A 10,189-nucleotide genomic window follows, 5' to 3' on the forward strand; every position below is an offset into this window, starting at 1 on the left:
CACATGGATGGAGATGGCAGCACAGAGGGGGACACATGGATGGAGATGGCAGCACAGAGGGGGACACATGGATGGAGATGGCAGCACAGAGGGGGACACAGAGGGAGGGAGACTGCAGAAAAACGGAGGGGGGCTGGAGGAGGACACGGGACAGTCAGTGGTGATCGTGTGTGGGGGAGTTACAAGCACCGATCACCGCTAATTTTAAAGCAGCTGAAAGCCGCAGGGGGGGGGGGGTGAAGAGAGAAGCGGAGAAATTACTTTTAAATCTATACAGCGGTCATCGTGTTTGTAACTTCCCCACACACTGATCACCGCTGACAGTACAAGTATCGGGCAAATGCTTGGTATTGGTATCGGGACAACCCTAAGGCCTTGTACACACAGACCAAACCGATGAGAATGGTCCGACGGGCCGTTTTCATCGGTTCACCGCTGAAGTGTCCTGATGGTCTGATGTGTGTACACACACCATCGTTTCAAAAACTGATCGGGTCAGAACGCGGTGACGTCAAACACACGACGTGCTGAATAAAACAAAGTTCAATGCTTCTAAGCATGCGTCGAAGTGATTCTGAGCATGCGCGGGTTTTGAACCGATGCTTTCTGTACTAACCATCGGTTTGAACCGATCGGGCAGCGGTCCATCGGTTCGGTTTAGAGCATGTTTTAAAATTTTGGACCGAAGGAAAACAGACCGATGGGCTATACACACGGTCGGTTTGGAGCGATGAAACTGAACCTCGGTCCATTCTCATCGGTTTTGTCTGACCGTGTGTATGCGGCCTAATACATTCACACCTCACCGCAGTACACATTACGCACAGCATTTATCACCACATCACTATTCTTTATGATCTTTATAACTTCTTTTCATTACACACAAATATATTCGTTACATTTTTTTACTTTATTTATTTATTTCTCTATTCATGAAGTAACTTCACACAACATATTAAGATACAATTCACATTCATTGTCACATTTTTCACCTTGTTTTATCACAACATCCAGACAAACAACACACGTAGATTTGTAGATAGGGTGCGGGTGTGTGGAGGGGAAAAGGTTTTTCAATCACATGTCTGGATTCACCTGAGATCACAGGAGACACCAGTTTACCAGTCCATTGCTCGTCCACTAGGCCTCCAATCATCATCTCGCTGATCATGTGACCAGTGAGGTGAAGTTTATATATTTTCAACAATCATTTGATGTGTGTACTAGCTACGACTAAGCACTGAAGCTACAGTGCTAAACATCGGCTTTTGTTCCAATTTTTTGCTGTGGCATGTTCATTTTGTGATCGATTTTAATTAACCACTTCCTTACTGGGCAGTTAAACCCCTTCCTGACCAGAGGACTTTTTGCGATTCGACACTGCGTCACTTTAACTGACAATTGCGTGGTCGTGCGACGTGGCTCCCAAACAAAATTAACGTCCTTTTTTCCCCACAAATAGAGCTTTCTTTTGGTGGCATTTGATCACCTCTGCCGTTTTTATTTTTTGCGCTATAAACAAAAATAGAGCGACAATTTTGAAAAAAAAAAACATTTTTTTTACTTGTTGCTATAATAAATAGCTCAATTTTTTTTTTTACGTTTTTTTTTTATCCTCAGTCTAGGCCGATACGTATTCTACATATTTTTAGTAAAAAAAAAAAAAAAAAAAAAATCGCAATAAGCGACTGGTTTGCGCGCAAAAGTTATAGCGCCTACAAAATAAGGGACAGAATTATTATTATTTTCTTTTTTTTTTACTAGTAATGGCGGCGATCTGCGATTTTTATTGGGACTGCGACGTTATGTCGGACACTTTTGACACATTTTTGGCGCCATTCACATTTATACTGCAATCAGTGCTATAAATATGCACTAATTACTGTATAAATGTGACTGGCAGGGAAGGGGTTAACACTAGGGGGTGAGGAAGGGGTTAAATGTGTATCCTAATTAGTGTTCTAACTGTGGGGGAAGGGGAGTGACTGGGGGGGTGACCGATCTGTGTCTCTATGTACAAGAGACACAGATCGGTCTCCTCTCTCCCCTGACAGCACCGCTGTCTGCGAGAGCCGGGAATGAGAGATGATCTCATATGTAAACATATGAGATCATCTCTCATTGGCCGAACAGATCGCCTAGGAAACGGCCGCTCCGATTGGCCGTTCACGGCGATCTGTGGTTGGACACAGCCAGCACAGCAGTTCCCCGCTGCGCGCTCGGGAGCGCGCGCGGGGAACGTGCAAAGGGGCGGCCGTAAAAAGACGGCCCGTTAGAGATTGGGAGCCGCGCTGAGTGCGGCTGTCCAAGTTTCCTTCGTATGTTTGCATCACTATTGCATTGCCGGCACAACATGGTTTGGTTTCAGTGAGGAGGTTCTTTGAAGACTACCAAGTGGTTATTTTCTCTCTCTACTGATGAAGGCCAATGAGAGGCCGACACACGTTTAGAAGGGATGAGCCCTATCTGTGACGTCAGGCGAAGCGCCGTGGGTCTAGATCGGCGGTGAATGAGCTGGTGATTTGATACTTGCTGTTTTTATTGTTATTTCTTGTAAGTGTAACTTTTTAGGGGACTCTAGCTATGACTAAGCACTAGTTTCAGTGCGAAACGCGTCAGCAGTCGGGTTTTATTTTGCTGTGACTTGTAGTGCTGTCCTTCTTTTAATAAAGGCGACAATTTGTTCAGAGTGCGGCTGTCCAGAGACAATTTTTGTTCCTGTGTAACTTTTTAGGGGGAGGGTCTTTTATAATAAATTCAGAAGCAGAGAGCACTATGGTACTTGTGTTTTTTCTTTCATGTCCTTCCCCCCGGGATATAGAAGTGGAATTGATTATTAATAAGTGAATGGAGGAAGGTGGTGTTTGGAGACAATTTATACGTTGATTCCCCACACAGAGGTGCAGTCTGGAGACTGTAGGAATTACTACCATTGGTAAAGTGGACGGATCGTGATCGGACACGAGGAGTGATCTGTCTATGAGTTTTATACTCACCCTTGAGGTGAGCATGCATTTTAGCAGGTGGGGGTGCGCACTGAATATTGGATCCATTTAAATCGGATTTTTCACAGCGGTGACAGCTTTGGAAACCTCCATATGAACTGTTTTTTTATCATTTATTTCTTTTTTCATAAATAGTTTTATGGAATGTATAATTATTTGTTTCTATAAGATTTATAGATACGCAGCGCTGCACTATTTTCACACAATTAATACGCAGCTTCTACTTTTCAGAGGTGCGATATCGTTCTCTGTACAATCCGTGTTTTATTGATTGCATGGAATATTGGAATTTTCTGAGATTGTGGATTTGGGGTTTTAATGAGCTGGAAGCCACAATCATCACAATGATGACAAATCACGACTTGAACCCTTTTGCTTTGCATGTAATGAGTCTCTCTCATATATTAGTCTCGCCTTTTAAGTTGCATTAGTGAAATAAATGAACTTTTGCACCATATTCAAATTTTTCGAGTTTCACCCGTATATCAGGGTGTGCTTCTTCCCCACATGTCCAGCAACATTCACATACAAGACATTTCCCGCACTCACTAATACACCTCGAGGGTTGTGTGGGACCCCTGATGTACAGGAAGACAGGACTTCAGTGAGGAACATTTCCCTCACTCAGGACAGGAATACGGCTTCTCCCCCGTGTGAGATCTCTGATGTCTGTTAAAACAGGACTTCACTGAAAAACATTTCCCGCACTTAGAACAGGAAAAGGGCTTCTCCCCCGTGTGAGATCTCTGATGTGTGGAAAGACTGGACTTATCTGAAAAACATTTCCCACACTCAGGACAGGAATATGGTTTCTCCCCCGTGTGAGATCTCTGATGTCTGTAAAGACTGGACTTATCTGAAAAATATTTCCCACACTCAGAACAGGAAAAAGGCTTCTCCCCCGTGTGAGATCTCTGATGTGTGGAAAGATGGGCCTTCTGTGAAAAACATTTCCCGCACTCAGAACAGGAAAAAGGCTTCTCCCCCATGTGTGATCTCTGATGTCTGTAAAGAGTGAACTTCACGGAAAAACATTTCCCACACTCAAAACAGGAAAAAGGCTTCTCCCCTGTGTGTGATCTCTGATGTTTGGAAAGATTGGACTTAACTGAAAAACATTTCCCGCACTCAGAACAGGAAAAAGGCTTCTCCTCCGTGTGTGATCTCTGATGTGTGGAAAGACTGGACTTAACTGAAAAACATTTCCCGCACTCAGAACAGGAAAAAGGCTTCTCCTCCGTGTGTGATCTCTGATGTGTGGAAAGACTGGACTTCATTGAAAAACATTTCCCGCACTCAGAACAGGAAAAAGGCTTCTCCCCCGTGTGTGTTCTCTTGTGTTTGTTAAGATGGGACTTCTCTGAAAAACATGTCCCGCACTCTGGACAGGAATACGTTTTTTCCCCCGTGTGAGATCTCTTATGTGTATATAAACTAGACTTCTCTGAAAAACATTTTCCGCACTCAGAACAGGAAAAAGGCTTCTCCCCCGTGTGTGATCTCTGATGTCTGGAAAGACTGGACTTCTCTGAAAAACATTTTCCGCACTCAGAACAGGAAAAAGGCAACTCCCCCGTGTGAGATCTCTGATGTTTGGAAAGATTGGACTTCTGTGAAAAACATTTCCCGCACTCAGAACAGGAAAAAGGCTTCTCACCCGTGTGAGATCTCTGATGTGCGGAAAGATTGGGCTTCTCTGAAAAACATTTCCCACACTCAGAACAGGAAAAAGGCAACTCCCCCGTGTGAGATCTCTGATGTGCGGAAAGATGTGACTTATATGAAAAACATTTCCCGCACTCAGAACAGGAAAAAGGCTTCTCACCTGTGTGAGATTTTTTATGCTTATAAAGACTGCTTTTGAAGCCAAAACACTTCCCACACTCAGCACAGAAAAACGTCTTATCTGTTGGAAGGACGGCACCGTCCTGCACAGTCTGAGGTTCCTCGGGATAAGAGGAATACGATGGTCCGGCACCGTCCCGCACAGTCTGAGGTTCCTCAGGATAAGAGGAATACGATGGTCCGGCACCGTCCCGCACAGTCTGAGGTTCCTCGGGATAAGAGGAATACGATGGTCCATCTACACTGTGTGGTGCCGGATGGACATTTGAGGTAGTCGGGTTTTCTCCTGGACTATACTGTGTGATGTCCTCATCTTCTACTTTACAGTCTGGAGACAAAGTGAGACAATCCTCTGAGGTTTTCCTCATCTCCCGTCCATCTACTAAAATAGAAATACAAAGATTATTACTAGACATCAGCTGATTGGTTCCCCTAACCCAGGACTCCGCCCACATCAGGCAGCTTTGTCTCTGAGGACCTTACAATTCCCCCTTCAAGGTAACTGGTAAATGGGTCCTCTGATCTCCTACCAGATCATTTCTTTATTCATGGACCTTAGTCAGAGAGTGAGGAAACAACGAGAACTGTCTTTTATAGGAGTGACAGTGATGAGGGGTTATAGGACGAGGGTCAGGAGAATGTAATGTACAACATAGAGAATATAGTGCAAGGGTCAGGAGTATGTAATGTACAACATAGAGAATTTAGTGCAGGGGTCAGGAGTATGTAATGTACAACATAGAGAATATAGTGCAGGGGTCAGGAGTATGTAATGTACAACATAGAGTATATAGTGCAGGGGTCAGGAGTATGTAATGTACAACATAGAGTATATAGTGCAGGGGTCCGGAGTATGTAATGTACAACATAGAGAATATAGTGCAGGGGTCAGGAGTATGTAATGTACAACAGAGTATATAGTGCAGGGGTCAGGAGTATGTAATGAACATGTAGCACCCTGGTGTTTAGGAAGGGTGGCTAATAAATTGAGTTTCCCAGGTGGTAGTTATCCTTGCTTATTGTTAGGAGATCTACTGATTCCTCTCTAACTTTGGATGGCTGCACCTTTTCTCTTCTGTCACTAGGTGGCACTAGATAGACAAGGGTGTAGCAAGGTCGGATTATGAATAGATGGGGTGTCTCAACCAATTTGCAGGGGTTTCTTTGGTCCCTTGGCCTGCTGGGAGAGCCTATTTATTTGGGTGGAGTCAGGTGATCAGGGTTCTGTACCATCTGGACGGCTGTCTGGGTGGACGTGTGTTATGTGGCCCGGGTTTTTAGGCCGGAAGCCTGAGGCCTATCCAGGAGCAAGAGAAGCAGCGCAGGGTTGGGACGGCAGGATTGGATTCCAACTGAGAGTAAAGATTCAGCCCAATGGGGAATCAGTTGTGGTCGGAGGTGGAGGGGAAGCTGTCGCCACTAAGGGACCATCCACCTTGTTACCGGAGACTATAGTTAGTAAACTGGAGCCAGTACCAGAGCAATTTTCTCACCAGCCTGGGACAGTGAAGAAGTGGGAAAGCTTCAGCAGGTGCCAAGTCAGGGGCCCAGCAGGATAGCGGGGGTGACGCTTGAGGAGCATCAATAAGTGCCAAACCAGGGGCCCAGCAGGATAGCGGGGGTGACGCTTGAGCAATATACAGCGGGTTAGCTGTAGAAGAGCTCAGGAGATTCAGTGGCCACTGAATCTGGAAGTCCAGTGAGTAGGGAGGAGCCTAACACCTCCCGGTTCGCGGCAGAACAAGCGAATGGACCGAAAGTTTGTGTGAACATTCGAACACCGTTAAAGTTTATGGGGCCCGAATGTGAAAAATCAAAAGTGCCCGCAGGCTCTATATACTCTGAACAGCAGTATACAGGCGGTCCCCGGGTTACAAACAAGACAGGGACTGGAGGTTTGTTCTTAAGTTGAATCTGTTTGTAATTTGGAACTGGTACATTTTGTAAGTGTAGCTCCAGCCAAAAAATCTATTTTTAAGCTTTTTGGAAAACATAGGGAAGGGTTATCACCCCTGTAACATTTGTTTTGCTGTCTGTGCCCCGTGTTCAGAAGATGTCACCTCACTTTCTGTCCCAATGACAATTGGATTTCGAAAATTTGGGGTTATTAGGGAAACAAGGATTGGTGATAAAGCATCAGTGGAGAGGAGACACCTTTTTCCCATATTAATTCTTACAGGAGAGAATTTCCCTTCCTAGGGGTAGATTTTCTCTCACTTCCTGTTGTCTCCCTCCGTTTGTAAGTAGGAGTCGTTTGTAAGTCGGATGTATGAAAGTAGGGGAAAATTGTGCCTTAGCTGTTGGTACCAGAACACTGTAAGCCCTCACTGTTACTCTTGGTGGGTGCAGGAACGGGTCCTGCTGTGAAATATTAGATCAAAAATTGTAATTAACAGGGGCATGTGAACAGGGGCAGAAAAATTGGGCCTTAAGCGGTGGTGGTAGTGCCCTGAAACAAAAATATTCTTATAAGCTATCAACATGAACATTGAGGAGGAATAGGATAGTCACTCAGCATAATAGGATAGTCACTCAGCATAGGCAGTCTTCAAGGGATCCCACATCCATAGAAAAATCAATTGGTTACATCAGCATCAGGTGCTTGGTAGCTGGTGATCCAAGACTGATTCATTTTTATGAAGGTGAGCCGATCAACAGAGTCTGTGGACAGGTGCACTCTGTGATGGGTTACAAAGCCTCCAGCAGCACTGAATGTGTGTTGGATGCAGGACAGGCCAGTAGCTCAATTGCATATTGTGCAAGCTCTGGCTCAGCTGCGATTCCCCTGTTTTAAAAAGAATTAGACAACGTTGTCTTATTTTTTAATTGTGTAAACCAATCCATCTATCTGTCACCCCTTTTTGATGAACTATTGCTGTGTGTTTTTCTATGATTAAAGTTCATTGTACCATCCATAGTGGTCTGTTTTGGTCTACTTTGAGAGAACTTTATTTTCTCACTTTTTTGCTAGATTTTTCTAGGCCATCAGAACTGCGTTGACATAGTATTCTATGTGACTGAGACTTGGATAGATGCACTGAACTATATGTAGATTCATATATACTACCTCTTTGTAAGGTATTTATAATCGGTTGATCCAGGCATTACTCCATATTTTTCACTCTGTCCAACGAGGCCAAGACATTGCCTTCCACATGCTGGTAGAGAGCCGGAATGGTCTTCCGTGAAAAGAAATGGAGTTTGGGAACCTGCCACTGAGGTACCGCACATTCCACAAATTCACATAAGGGGACAGTCTACCAGCTGAAAAGGCAGCAGTTGCAGTGCTAGCAATTTAGCCAAGCTAGCATTCAGACGCTGAGCATGTGGATGGCTGGGACCATATTTCTTTCTACGATTTAGCAACAGGGGTAGGGAAATTTGCCTGCTACAATCGGATGTTGGGACACCTAATTCTACACCTTCATTCCTCTCAGTGCAGGTTTCTGAGAGAACTGAGGGTATAGTGGGGTTGGAGATCCCAGCTGATGAGGAGCTAGGAGAGGTCCACCTTCTTCTTTCATGTGGGTCTTTTAGGTACGCTTGCCAACAGACTGCATGGGAGGTCGTCGTGTCTGGTCAAGCATGTGTTGCCCAAGCGGTTGCTGTTTTGGCCACGCTTGATATGCTTCAGACATAATGTTGCAAACAGCAACGGTGCGATCTGTTGCACATGTGTCAAAAAAGGCCCACACCAAAGAACTTTTCAAAATACACGGAGAGTCAGCAGCGCCCTGCACATGCTTAGCTCTGCAGTGTGATGCAATAGGGTGTGCTGCCCTTAAGCTGCCCTCTGGAGGGCATTCTGCCTCATTGGAGATGTGCCTCCTCCTCTTCTCTTCTATCCAGGCACCCAAGTAGAGTCAGTAACCTCATCATCCCCTCCCTCCTCCTCACTGGAGCAAACTTGGCAGTATGCTGCAGCTGGGGGAACATGACTGCCAGTTTCTTGTCCTTCTTGGGAACCCCCTCTCTCTAGGCTCACGTTACTCCCTTCCTCAACCTGGGTCCCATCATCAGAGCCTTCAAAACGCTGCGCATCCTCCTGCAGCATGTACCCGACACTGTGGTCGAACAGTTCAGGGAACTCCTCTGTGCATGATGGTGGGGCTAGGGAAGGATTGACTGATGATATGGAGCCGATGGAATAGGCCGCTGTGGCAGCTGCATTTGGCAGGCAAACTACTCTGCGCCTGGGTGACAGAGGATGAGGACGGCTTTGTTATCCACTCCACCAACTCTTCTGCATGTTATGGCTCAAAGCCGAAAAAAAAGGGATAAGCCTGGCTAGACTGGATATATATATGTAGGAGACTGTGATATATATATATATATATATATATATATATATATATATATATATATATATATATATATATATATATACATTTATTGGACTGCAGCTCACTGAATCACCTGCCTGCCTGAAAGTATATTAGAAAAAGTACACCAGGAACGGCCTGCAGTCAGATCTAGCTACACTGGATGCAGTGGCTATATATATCCACTCACTAAATCACCTGCCTGCTCAATCTAAATGACACTCTGTCTCTGTCCACGCCAACAACACACTACACAGGGCCGACGTGCATGAAGCCTTATATAGTGTGGGGCGTGGACTTAGTCCCCCTGAGCCATGATTGGCCAAAGGCACCTTGCCTTTGGCCAATTATGTCTCTCTTTGCTGACGGCGCTGGGATTGGCCAAAGTATGCGAGTCATAGTGCATGCTTTGGCCAATCATCACACAGCAATGAACTGCGATCTCGCAGTGCATTATGGTGCGTGACGCGGCGCTCGAATTTGGCGCGAACGCCCCATAATGTTCGTCTTTCGATAAACGAGCGAACAGCCAATGTTAGGGTGGAACTCATGTTCGCCCCGAACATAAAGCTCATCCCTACTAATGAGAGACCGGGAGCTCAGGGAGAGAAGATCTACAGTGAGAGACTGTGTGAGAAGAAGAGAACTATTCTGTGTTACCAAGAGTTATGTAGAACTACCGTTAGTGACTGTAACAAGATTTGTTACCATAGGAGACAGCGGTCCTACCTATACAGAAGTGGTGTCCGGCTGGAGGCATTCCACTGTATAGCAGTCTACCTATAGAAGTCTCGGAGTCTGCCAATTGTCATTGCATCTACTCAAATGTGTCCTGGCCCTAAACCGGCTCTCCAACCGTTCTTGTTCAGAGACAATATTGTATGTAATGTACAACATAGAGTATATCATGCAGGGGTCAGGAGTATGTAATGTACAACATAGAGTATATAGTGGAGGGGTCAGGAGTATGTAATGTACAACATAGAGTATATAGTACAGGGGTCAGGACTCATGATA

This window comes from Rana temporaria (genome assembly GCF_905171775.1).
Source record: "Rana temporaria chromosome 4 unlocalized genomic scaffold, aRanTem1.1 chr4a, whole genome shotgun sequence".
Lineage (NCBI taxonomy): Eukaryota > Metazoa > Chordata > Amphibia > Anura > Ranidae > Rana > Rana temporaria.